This window comes from Bufo bufo, chromosome 2 (genome assembly GCF_905171765.1).
Source record: "Bufo bufo chromosome 2, aBufBuf1.1, whole genome shotgun sequence".
Taxonomy (NCBI): domain Eukaryota; kingdom Metazoa; phylum Chordata; class Amphibia; order Anura; family Bufonidae; genus Bufo; species Bufo bufo.
The window spans coordinates 617,970,413-617,984,427 of NC_053390.1; positions in this window are offsets into that span (position 1 = coordinate 617,970,413).

The window sequence follows — 14,015 nt, forward strand, 5'->3', positions numbered from 1 at the left end:
TGACTTTACATTGAAAGTCAATGGGGGACGGATCCGTTTGCAATTGCACCATATTGTGTCAACGTCAAATGGATCCGTCCCCATTGACTTGCATTGTAATTCAGGACGGATCCGTTTGGCTCCGCACGGCCAGGCGGACACCAAAACAACTTTTTTTTCATGTCCGTGGATCCTCCAAAAATCAAGGAAGACCCACGGAAGAAAAAACGGTCACGGATCACGGACCAACGGAACCCCGTTTTGCGGACCGTGAAAAAATACTGTCGTGTGCATGAGGCCTTATACTGCACAATTGAGCGTTCCTTCCTGGCAAGGAGACTGTGAAGGAGACTGTGAAGGAGACTGTGGCATGTACATGTAGCAATCTCCTCCACAGTATACGGAGGAGTGATCACTAATGCTATCGCCCGTCCCCATACAGAATCACTGTTTGCCGGCAGCAGAGGCTGTTTAGGCTCCATTCACACGTCCGCAAATGGGTCCGCATTCGTTCCGCAATTTTGCGGAACGGGTGCGGACCCATTCATTTTCTATGTGGACGGAATGGATGCGGACAGCACACAGTGTGCTGTCAGCATCCGCATTTGCGGAGCGCGGCCACGATCTTCAGGTCCGCAGCTCCGCAAAAGATAGAACATGTCCTATTCTTGTCTGCAGCTTGCGGACAAGAATAGGCATTTCTATAGTGGTGTCAAGCGGGTGTGTTGCGGATCCGCAATTTGCGGGTCCGCAACACACCACGGACGTGTGAATGGAGCCTTAGACAGCACGATCTACTGCCAGCAAATGATGATTTTCGTGACCACATAAATGATCTTATTCCCGATGGGCAAGCGTTTCACTCGTTCATCGGGTAATCAGCGGCACCTATACACGGGCAGATCATTGCTAATGAGCGTTTCTACAAACGCTTGTTAGTTAATATGTGCCTGATGCTCGGCTTTTGTAGAAAGGCCTTAAGAAGTTCCTCATTATAATAAGTATTACAAATGACAGGGTTAGGAAAGGCCACCTTGAAAACAAAACATTTCCCCACTAGTCACTGCTTTGTTTTTTTGGACTGTCCTTTATATAACAATGCTTTTTCTCATTGATTTACTTTATGGCTTCATTGTGTGTCTGGATTGCGAATGTTATGAGCTGAAATAATCAAGTCTAAATTAATGATCCATGAGAGGTAAGCAGCTCTGCGAGCAGGCTACTAATTATGACCCAGACTTCCGTCTCTCTTGGAATGAAGATTCATAAGAGAGTTCAAGTAATTAGGCAAATATTGAAAAAAATAAGAAAATTAAAAGCATAGTATATAAAACAAGGAACGTGACTGTTCTAATGCTGGGTGCTATATACAGTATGACCCAGAGAAACGCATGCAAGGGTTCCTGGTGCCATAATGTCCAAACAGACAAAGCATGAATTTACCCAGGACTCATTTACAAGCTTGTGTGCTGATCTTTTTAATACAGAAAAACAGTTTATTATGGTTCTGCGTCTATGGGGCCATCTGCATGGGTGCTCTGTATTTCATGACTATCTGTCTATTATGTCTTCTGTTGGTCCATCTAGTCTATTCTATCTAGTCCATAGTCTATTGTGTCTGTTCCCTATATAATACATTGCATTGTGCCAGTACCCTTATATAATAATTTATTGTTGTAATTCCTTATTCTTTTATCTACTAATGTTTGGTCTAGTAGTTTTATTATCGTGCTATTTCTTTGTTAGCTTATTAGATAGATCAATCCATCATACTACACCTACAATTTTGCAATGAATAAATGAAGTACTGTAGCTTAAGAATAAAATGCTGGTACATTTAGAAAGCCCTTTCCTTAATGGCTTCTGTCTGTAGCAGCGTAAGCACCAGACTGGAGAGAGCCATGACAGAATACAAACTAAGAACTTGCCAAGGCAGGCTGATGCCAGGAAGCTTTCTGCATCGGATAGAAGAAAGACCCAGAAAGCTTAGCTGAACAGGGCCCTTTGTACGCCTTGTGAGAGAAGAACAGACTGCTCGCCTCCAATATAAATGATGATAGCTGGAAGGATAAAGAGTACATCCTTTAAATATCCTTTTAGAGACATATCAGATGTGAATTCTGCTGTCACTCATTGTATCAATTCCTTTTTCCTACCTTAAAAATAAAACAGAACATTATATTACAGACAATAAATATTATTACCAACACCATAAATAATATCAAATGAATTGTTTATATACAGTACAGTATCAGTACCTAATTAAAGTTCCAATTTTACATGAATTAATAATGGGTGAAAAATGTTCAATTTTAATCCATCACTTTTTATTTTTTTTTAGGAAATGAGCTGCCTTCTGTAGTTGAAAACAGAAGAGAAATATACTTCACCAGAAAAATCATGTAGTTCTATATTCGCTGCATGTCTATTCAATAGATGTAAAGAATGGAGATGATCCCCTAGATGTGTTTGCCTATCAGATCGGGAGAACATCAGCAAGTGTGAAGGTTAGCCTTAAAATGGGCCCTTAGGGATGTTAGTAAGATAGACTGGTAAGTGACATCTAGTGCTGAGGATATGACTGTTACTATCCATTAGTTAGGTAGGTTCTACAGCGATAGTAAGATCTAGCATCCACATAGTAACTCAATATACTAAAGATGCAGGTATGCTGAAGAAAAGTATACAAAATCATTGGGATGTCTTATGCCAAGACACAGTGCAAGAAGAAAATATATCAAAATACCATAGTTTTATTTTTAGAAGGGCAAAAAATGTGGGTAATTGGATAGCTCCAGCTGTTCAGAATAGCTGTGCCTGGATCAATAAAGGGGTTAACAACTTACATAATCAGAAGCATCCCGATTATCTGTCTCCATGGAGTGTGGATACTTCCTGGGGACTCACTTGCTGGGCTATCCCACACAGGTGTACAGCCAACGTCTGGGGCTCCTCCGCTTGCTATGCCATACAATTAACATCTGTGGATTAAGCTAAGCACAATTCTCATCTCATCTTGTTGGAAGTTGATGAAGAAGGTAAAAGTGAACCACCAATAGACAAGGACTATAAGAGAAAGTTGCACATTCAATATCCAAAAATATAACAAACTTTATTCAAACCATCAAGATTAAAAAGATAAAACTACTGTATACAATAGAAAGGGGCCAGAATCCATCCTTACATAAAAATGTACACCCAGTTCAAAATGAGAACAACAAGAGGCAGACATTCCTAAATAAACATGTATATATCAATGAGCTAATGAAATATAATATCAAGTATCAAAGATAAAAAAATCTATACTTATAATGTAGCTCCTAATGTTAAAAGCTGGTGGTGCACACATTTTACGCCCCTCATGTATCACCAGCAATTGCCAGCTTCCTCAGGGATGTTATGCTAAAAACTGTGGCCAAAGTAATATATGTGTATATACTATACTATACTATTTCTTGAAATTTGTTTTGCGTCCAATTCAGCAAATTAAAAAAAAAAATCCTATTTTTGCTCTTTATCTCTTCTTTCTCTTGAACGCAATGACAGCAATAGCTGACAGACATACATAGCTATGAGCACATTTGACGGTGTTAATAAACAGCGTGTGTAAAACCACACTGTGCTGGAACATGTCTCATGCTTTTTTATATTCCAAAGCTTCGAAAAATTGTCCCTTATCGGAAACCACTAGGAGGGGGCAGTGATCACAGAGAGGACGCAACTGAAAGGCTTCTCTGTGGTTGCAAGAAGGAGGAGTAGGAGGAGTGCTGTGACTCCTAGCTCCAAGGCACACTGCCAGTCTCAGAATTGACCTCCACATCATCCTGCTCTGACTGAGAGGAGGAGTGCTCCATTCAGTATATAATCTCATCCTCGTTCTCCTCAATAATACCGAGCACCGAAGATAGCCGAGTACAGCGATCGGTTATCTCCGGCACTCTCAAAGAAATGAATAGAGCAGTGGTGCGCTTTTCTGACCATCCATCCATCTATTTTACAGGGTAGTAGGCCTCCTTTCTCGTGATGGTCCCAGCGGTAGTACCACTGTGGTTTGGGGATAACTTTATTATATACCTACAAATCACTTAAAAAGCAGGAAACTCACAGTAACATCCGGTAGAAATGATACAATGTGTTGGCATTCCTAAGCGTGGAGTGCGCATGCTCAGAAAATATGTAATGTAAGTATGCCCTCCAAATTGCGTTCCAAAGGAAGTGACAAATCGCCACCCATAAGGGACCATGGAATGCACAGTAAGAACAAAATGCATTCCAAAATACCGGAAATGGCCAAATAACTGCCAGAAAAAAGACAATTAGACCTTCAATATTCACAGTGCATAAATAATTTAGACCTAATCTATTGACTGTGCATCATATCTTAAATAATAATAATATGAATACAAATATGAATGAAAAATTCCCCATACCAAATAATATGTTACACACAATAAAACATAATAGTGTGTAAATAATAATAAAGTAGTCCTAAATGAAATTATGCGCTAGAGCTTTCGATGATTATTATAAATAAATGAAAGGACGATTATGCTCTTGTTAAATTCAAAGATACACAAAAGAGAAGAGAAGAGAAAATAGAGAAGTATTCTAAATATCAATTAATAAAATTAATAAAATATATACTTAAAAAAAAAAAGAAAGGGAAATGCACAGTCTGGGATCAGGAATGCCAAGACACATAGTGTAAATAAACAACAAGGGGAGAGAGTGACAATGCACGAAATTGCTTGATGTCAAAAGGTGATGTCAAAAATATCACAGGAAAAAACTTGCCTAATTTTGCATTGTGTTGTTACTTTTTCATTTCATCTTTGTTGGAACTTCTTTATATCTTCCAGAGGGTCCCTGTGTTTAAAAGCACTTGAGAAGCAATAGCTCCAAAGTGATCCATTGTTCGAGTGAATCTTGAATGCAAACCACATAAATAATGAAGAAAAGGAAAAGCAAAGGAAAAGAAAAAGAAAAAATATAACAAAAATGAAGTGAAAACAAGGAGCGTACCAAAGGACCCTGATCCTAAATGTTCAAACATGGCTTAAAGATCACTCCCCACCTCCACTGGTTCAAAAAAGTGCACCTAAGGCCAGTAAAAGGCCTATCAATGCCTATAAAACTCAGTAAATCTGAGCTCCTCATTAAGTCTATTTGGTGCAAGAGAACCCAAATTGTATATCTAACTTGATTCCAATCTTAATAACTGTGAGGCTACATTACACTCTCTGATATTGCCACGTACTAGATCAGGTCCAATCAGCTTTAAGTCTTCATACCTATTCTGATGGCACTTAAAAAAATGTGCCACCACTGATTTCAAAGTTATATCCCGCCAGTCCAATTGTTGACATATGTTTTGGAATCCGCTTCCAAAGTTCCAAAAAAGTTTGCCCAATATATATGATTTCCTGCATTGACAAAGAATTTTGGTCCTACAGTTGAGTGTCTCAAATTAATAATCCTTGAATCTCCTGGATTGGAAAAGTCCTTGGTCATGATCATGTACTGACAAACATTACAATCCCACAGGGGTAAGTAACCTGTAGTTTTGATCCATATCCAAAGTTTACAGTCAGTTGTTTAAAATGGCTCCTGACCAGTTTGTCCTTCAAATTATAAAACCTATATGCCACCATCTAAGGTTTTGGATGAATATGTGTGGATAATCTCATATTTCAATGTGTGTATAAGATGAGTGGTCTAACAAACTATCTCCTTCCTTTAAGCCTTACCTCTATGTACTAAAGAAAAAAGAAGAGGGAGGACGTAGTAGTGGGCAGTCCTAATCGCTGCGTGTGCGATCCCGTTGGACCGGGATAGTGCCGATATTTGGGATAAAAATTTGCGATTAGAATATTCGCAATCAACTACTCAGGAGGAAGAGGGCGTGTTTAAGTCTGGAGAAAGCCGATTGGTTAGGGTGAGGCTGCGCATTCCCGAGATGAGCCGAATTAATTCTGGGTAGTTAGGGAGGGAGGTCTTAGTCTCAGTGTAAGGGCATCAGCGGCCATCTTGAGAAGATAGTCAGAAAGAAGTCTTGTGAGGAGCGGTTGCTATGGACGGAATATTATTAAACAAGTGATATGTGAACACAATAATTAGTGATTATGGATTATCACCATAGCAGCAACAACATATATGAAAATTTAATTTTGAGTGAAAATATGACAGTTATCCTTTAAAGGGGTTATCTCTCTTCAGCAAATGGCATTTATCATGTAGACAAAGTTAATACAGGGCACTTACTAATTTGTGATTGTCCATATTGCCCCATTGCTGGTTCATTCACTTTTTTGTCACATTATACACTGCTCGTATCCAAGGGTTATGATTAGTTTTGAGCGAATCGGGTTCGGACTGCTGTATGAATTTGAAAACTTAATAAACAATATACTATAAAATGTATGGGCTCCACGGAGGTCCTTGCGATCTTGCTGCAAATATTGCAAGACTTGCTTCGTCTGACGTCTATGATGTGACACTTTGTTTATGTGCAGAAATTACAGCTAAAGCTGAACTCGGCTTCATTAATGAGGAACAAAGCCGAGTTCAGCTTCGGATTTTGACACTGTAATTTATGCGCATAACCGAAGTGACACATCACAGACTTGAGATGAAGCAAGGCTTGCAATATTTGCAGCAAGATCGCAAAGACCTCTGCAGAGCCCATAAATCGGGTTTGGATACAGCAGTCTGAACTCGATTCGCTCAACACTAGTTACAACCACCCTGCAATCCAGCAACGGTGGTTGTGCTTGCACACTATAGCTCTGGCATCCAGCATGGTTATTGCTGATGGATTGCAGGGTGGTCATAACCATGGAAATGAGAAGTATATAATGTGATTGAAAAATGAATCCAGCAAAGGAAGCAATATGGATAATCACAATACATTAATAAGTGCTGAAGTGAGATAATCCCTTTAAGTTGCTGCCTGAGCATTGTTCTATAATGTCTTAGCTGTGGAATAAAGCAGATGCATCCTGAAGTCTGTGCCTTGTAATTGGTGCCTGTACACTTAACAAGTGGGTTCTAAAACCATTAAGCTTATAGTGCCTCTCTTTGTGTCTGCTACCATCAAGAGCATGTTCCTTCTTGTTAAGAAGACACTTCTGTTAACTGCTGTGTTCTGTGACTGTCCCTTAGAAGAATCCTGGAAAGTTAGAAGGACTCCAGTTGGAAAACATGCTGTATCACAGGCTTTAAGCAAAGACCACCGATTATAGAGGTACTTGTGAAATGTAAACCTTTCTGTTATGGATAAATTCAATGTTTCTGTTTAATAGATTATTTATAGGGAAATTAATACAACACCCACTAAAAGTGGAAGTCCAGATATATTGGATACGCGCCTCCAGAGTCATATTCAAAAACTCCTTACTTGAATCCAAAATAGAAAAAGAGGCAGCATCCCATAATTTTAAGAAAAAATTATGCTTTAATCCAAGAATAGCAGTGCAAGCAACCCAAAAATGCTATGTTTCGGCTATACCATAGGATGCTTGAGGAAGGCTATGGTATAGCCGAAAAGGTGCATTTTTGGGTTGCCTGCTCTGCTTTTCTTGGATTAAAGCATAATTTTTTCTTCAAATTATCAGATGCTGCCTCTTTTTCTATTTTTGATAGATTATTTAGTGCACTATATCCCAGATGCAAATGTAAAAGTTTGTTTTGGCTACTTTTTTTAATGTATTAGATATAATAAATACCGTACCTCCTTTCTATTAATATGTTGCTCTACACACAAAATGAATTCTAATAGCTATGAAAGGACAAACCAGCCAAGGTTGGTCTAGTTATTTAACTGGCATTTTTATGATTTATTTCCATTAAAATTTCCATTTATATTTAGTGTAGTTTGCACAGTAGAACATAAGGTGCATTATACAAAATAAGGCAATTATACTAAAAAACGAAATGGTGCGGGTGCTGTTAATGTACTATTTCTCAAGGTCTGGTATATACATCACTGTATTAGGAATCTAGCTTCTTTGGGAATAAACATATCATATACGTTTATGGTCATCATTTCTGTGAAACCCACATATGACAGATCTTATATATTTCCAGGTAAACAAGTTCACTATCTTACAGTGTATTGATAGAGCTTCCTGTCAAGGTAATATATATCCTGTTAAGGTAATACAGTATCTGCTAAATCTGTCTCACTTCTCAACTGATGCTTATGTAGTGAAAAGTAGGTAACACAAGAAGGTAAAGTCTGACATATTTTTCAGGCATGGGGGAATATGTGTCTTGAAGTGTGTTATGAGCTGCTACCATGTAGAAACCATATTGTAACGGTTCAGAAAAGGAACTCAAAAGGCCATTTATCCCCTGTCCATATAATAAATATTTGGTTGTTGGTGGCCTCACTGCTGGGACCTCTGCTGATCATTAAACAGAGGGTCAGGAGCCCCCTATTCTTCACTGCCTGACCTCAGTGAAAACATTGCACATGCTCAACCACCACTCCATTCAAAGTCTATGAAACTAATGGAGGCAGCCAAGGGCAGTAGACATTGAGAGCAGCAGTTTGGTGCATGGCTGAGCGCTGGTCCATTCAAACATTTCACTGGAACTCCAGCTCCAGTGATTGGTGAGGTCCTCAGTGATCAGCAGCGATGGACTGGCCATCGGGAGTACCGGGAGAATCCCGGTGGGCCGATCGAATTATGGGCCGGCCAGGGCCGCCATCAGGGGGGTAAAGCCGATACCCCAGTAAGGGGCCCGGACCCCGGGGGGGCCCGGCCGGTCCCGAGCCATTTTAATTTTTTTGCTGTCAGTGTGTTAACTTTAAAATCAGTGCTCATCTCTTTACTATCTTACACTGACTCAGCTCCAGTAACAGCAGGCAGTGTGGGGGCGGCGCTCACTCACTGACGTCACACGCCTGCTCCTCCCACTAGGCGGCGCAGGCGCGTGACGTCAGTGAGTGAGCGCTGCCGCCCGCACTTGTTACTGGAGGCTGGAGGGAGCTGAATGTAACGTAGTAAAGAGATGAGCGCTGTGTTAAAATTAAAGGTACTGTCTGCAGCCTGCAGGATACCGATTTATTAATGTATACTACTGTGAGTGGCGGGGAGGGGGATCTATGGATGACGGCACTGTTATAGGGAGGGGGATCCGTGGATGGCACTGTTATGGGGGGGGGTCTGTGGATGACACTTATGGGGGGGGGTCTGTGGATGACACTTATGGGGGGGATCTGTGGATGGCACCATTATGGAGGGGGATTTTTTTTTCTAAATTAAGAGTAAAAATAAAAAACCTGTTTATACTTACAGTGGAATGTTTTTACTTATGTTTTTTTTTGAGTGTGTTTGGGAAAAATAAAGTGGGCCGGTCTGGCTGAAGTCCAGGGCCACTTTATTGTCCCAGTCCATCCCTGGTGATCAGACTTTTATCACTAATCCTCTGGAGATGTAAGTAATATCCTTTGTTGGAAAAACCCTTTAACAAAGATGCTCAAGCAATCCAGAAAAAGTTTTATGCTACCCAATCCAAGGAGGGTATAAACCGGGTGAAGGTCGCGTGATTACATTGTATGGTCACTTGCAATTTTTTGTGCTGTAGTATTCTTAAAATTTCTGTTGAGGAGGTCCAGCAGGACCCCAGGGCTGAAGCTCCCCATCCTTCTGCTGATGATTGACCGCTTTCTTCCTAAATTCTGTGTAGGAAGAAAACGGCCAGCCAGGGCCTTCTGGACAGGGGCAATCGGCAGGTCATGAATGCAAGGACACCTGAGTGCAAGCATTACACTGAGAGGATACCTCAGGAAAACTACAGCACAAATATAAAAATTAAGTGACCCTGCAGTGTATTCGAAGCTTCTGTAACCAGTTTATGCTGCCGTCAAATAGAACAGCATAAAACTGGTCTTCAATTCCATTTAAGGTTATTCATTAAAAGACTATCGATACATAGACCCGACACCAATGGGTATACAGCGATGTATAATGTGATACAATAATATAATATTCCGGTAGATACAGTAAGTCCATGTTGCTGGGACTTATAGTGTAAATGGAAGGCTCAATAAGAAAAAAGATAAAACTTCTGGATATTGGTTATTCAGTTAATGTAATAACTAGGGATGTCCCGATACCGATACCAGTATCGGTATCGGGACCGATACCGGGCTTTTGCACGAGTACATGTACTCGTGCAAATGTCCCCGATACCACTGCCGATACCTGTGCACCGCTTCTATGTGTCCGTCCGCGGCCCCTGCATCTCCCACAGCTAACAGCTTCACAGGCAGCAGCAGGCAGTGTAATTGGAGCCTAGAGTGGAAGCTAGGCCCGCCCCTCCCCGCCCTCCAACCAATCAGAGGCAGCCAGCACTGACTCACAGCACAGGGAGCGTAGTGCAGGGACTCAGAGAATCGTCTGACAGTTTATTAGTTAAAAGAATCCAATGAGTCACAGACCGTGTCACCGAGTCCCTGCCAGGCTTCCTGCTCTGCGGCTCCCTGTAAGTCCGTTCGGGGGAAGGGGGGGCATTATTAGCATAGCATGTAGTGGAGCTGGGTGTGTACAGGGTGCATGTAGCAGAGCAGGAAGTCTGGGGTGACACAGTCTCTGACTCATTCGATTCGTTTTAACTAATAAACTCTCAGACGATTCTCTGAGTCCCTGCAATAACTATAATTACATCACAGTCTGCTCCACTGCATTCACTGCAGCAGAGCTGTGTTTGCCAGGAGCGAGTCCCTCTAAAGGTGATAGTGTCTGTCTTCTATGGCCCTGGTCCTTCCCTTCCTGCCGGCAAGCTGCACATTGATCTCTAAAAGCAGGCATTAGGGCAAGAAGAAATATACATTACTGTATGATGGCCACAAGACTATTATACTGAGGAGGGAGGGGCTTCAAAAATTGTTGCCCTGACTCCTTACAGTAGCGTCTCCTTGTGGCTGCCCCCATACAGTGTAACGTCTCCTTGTGGCCCCCATACAGTATAACGTCTCCTTGTGGCTGCCCCCATACAGTATAACGTCTCCTTGTGGCCGCCCCATACAGTGTAACGTCTCCTTGTGGCCGCCCCATACAGTGTAACGTCTCCTTGTGGCTGCCCCCATACAGTATAACGTCTCCTTGTGGCTGCCCCCATACAGTATAATGTCTCCTTGTAGCTGCCCCCATACAGTATAACGTCTCCTTGTGGCGGCCACCATACAGTATAACGTCTCCTTGTGGCTGCCCCCCATACAGTGTAACGTCTCCTTGTGGCTGCCCCCATACAGTGTAACGTCTCCTTGTGGCTGCCCCCATACAGTGTAACGTCTCCTTGTGGCTGCCCCATACAGTGTAACGTCTCCTTGTGGCTGCCCCATACAGTGTAACGTCTCCTTGTGTCTGCCCCATACAGTGTAACGTCTCCTTGTGGCTGCCCCCATACAGTGTAACGTCTCCTTGTGGCTGCCCCATACAGTGTAACGTCTCCTTGTGGCTGCCCCATACAGTGTAACGTCTCCTTGTGGCTGCCCCCATACAGTATAACGTCTCCTTGTGGCTGCCCCCATACAGTGTAACGTCTCCTTGTGGCTGCCCCCATACAGTGTAACGTCTCCTTGTGGCTGCCCCATACAGTGTAACGTCTCCTTGTGGCTGCCCCATACAGTGTAACGTCTCCTTGTGGCTGCCCCCATACAGTTTAACGTCTCCTTGTGGCTGCCCCCATACAGTATAACGTCTCCTTGTGGCTGCCCCATACAGTATAACGTCTCCTTGTGGCTGCCCCCATACAGTATAACGTCTCCTTGTGGCTGCCCCCATACAGTATAACGTCTCCTTGTGGCTGCCCCCATACAGTATAATGTCTCCTTGTGGCTGCCCCCATACAGTATAACGTCTCCTTGTGGCTGCCCCCATACAGTATAATGTCTCCTTGTGGCTGCCCCCATACAGTATAATGTCTCCTTGTGGCTGCCCCCATATAGTATAACGTCTCCTTGTGGCCGCCCCCATACAGTATAACCTCTCCTTGTGGCTGCCCCCATACAGTATAACGTCTCCTTGTGGACGCCCCCATACAGTGTAACGTCTCCTTGTGGCTGCCCCATACAGTATAACGTCTCCTTGTGGCTGCCCCCATACAGTATAACGTCTCCTTGTGGCTGCCCCCATACAGTATAACGTCTCCTTGTGGCTGCCCCCATACAGTATAACGTCTCCTTGTGGCTGCCCCATACAGTGTAACGTCTCCTTGTGGCTGCCCCATACAGTGTAACGTCTCCTTGTGGCTGCCCCCATACAGTATAACGTCTCCTTGGAATGTTATAGTTCTGTTTTTGGGCCTTTTGGTTGGTCAGTGGTCAGAAAATACATGTGTGTGTATTTTATTGTTAAAATTAGTATCGGTAATTGGTATTGGTGAGTACTTAAATAAAAGTATCGGTACTCGTACTCAGTCTTAAAAAAATGGTATCGGGACATCCCTAGTAATAACGTCATAATACTTATTCACGGGAAGATGAAAGTCACAGTGACTTCGGGAGAAAAACTAAATAGTAGTGCAGCTGCGTTTTTGGAGAAGTGCAACAACTCGATAGAATCCACAGCGCAGGATGAATAGATTGCCGTTTTTATATAGTTATTGATATATAAGCCACTCGGGTTATGCAGTTATGTCATGGCTAATTATATTACATCTGTAGCTTTTGCACACAGTGACCCAACAGTAGGTACATGTCTTTGGCTTCTCTTCAATAGTTCAGTGCACACGTGCTCAGAGGCAAGAGATGGTTCTCCGGGTTGCCTGCACAGGCGTATAGGGGCTGAGTGTGTGAAGATGTGAGTAAGCCTAGGTTCATATCACAGTTTCGTTTTCCATTGTTCTGAACCGTCAGAAGAACAGAAAGCAAAACAAGAAAAAACAAAACAGATCTTTTATTTTGAGCATTCGTTATGCTCATGTTGGATCCGTTTATGCCATTTCTGTATGCGATCTGTTATTTTAGATGGAACAGAAATTCATTCGTGGTCGTATAAGGGTCCATTCACAGGTCCGCAATTCTGTTCCGCATTTTGCGGAACGGAATTGCGGACCCATTAATTTCTATAGGGCCTCACTATGTGCTGCCCGAACCCGGAATTGCAGATCCGCACTTCCGGTTCCGCAATTCAGTTCCTGAAAATAATAGAACATGTTCTATTCTTGTCCGCAATTGCGGACAATATTAGGCATTTTCTATTATAGTGCCGGCCATGTAGGGTCTGCAAAATGCGGAACGCACATTGCTGGTGTCCGTGTTTTGCGGATCCGCGGATCCGTGGATCCGCAAAACACATACGGATGTGTGAATGGACCCTAAGGGCTTATGCACACAACCATGCACTGACTGCGTGCCCGCTGTCTGTGGCCGCGGACCCATTCGCTTGAATGGCGTCCGTGATCTGCATCCAACGGTCCGCACTGTAAATAAGGAGTGCATGCACTACTTTTTTTGGTGCATAGGCACGGACAGAAAACCCACTCTGTAGGGCTTCTGTGGGCTTCCGATCTGTGCCTCGTTTACACACTGTATCTTCCAGATTGCTGACCCATTGACACTGTTTGCAGGCCGCAGTAAGTGCATGGACCTGCTAAGGTCGTGTGCATGAAGCCTAGATGGTATAAGCAGTGACGTGTTCTTTCTGAACCACATCTCATTTATATCTAAATGATGCACCATATGTCTCCTGGAAGAATCCTACACTGTTGTATCAGTAGGGATGAAAGATAACAGAAGGGCAAAAAGTCACAAGTCCTACACACAAATGTACGACTTTTGTAGGCCAAAAGCATGCTTACAGCCAACAAAAAATGTTCCTAAGATATATTTAACTGGCTTTCTGATGGTCTCACAGAGCTTTTTGAGACTAGGCAAGGTGATACCACAGAATTCAACAGCACAGAGAGTTTCCTTCAAGATTCTCGCCATCCACTAATTATTCAGGTGCATGCTAATTTTCAGTCCTCCACACTTAGTGATTTTTTACTGTACAGCCAGGAACCTTACCGAAAACCTCCCACACATG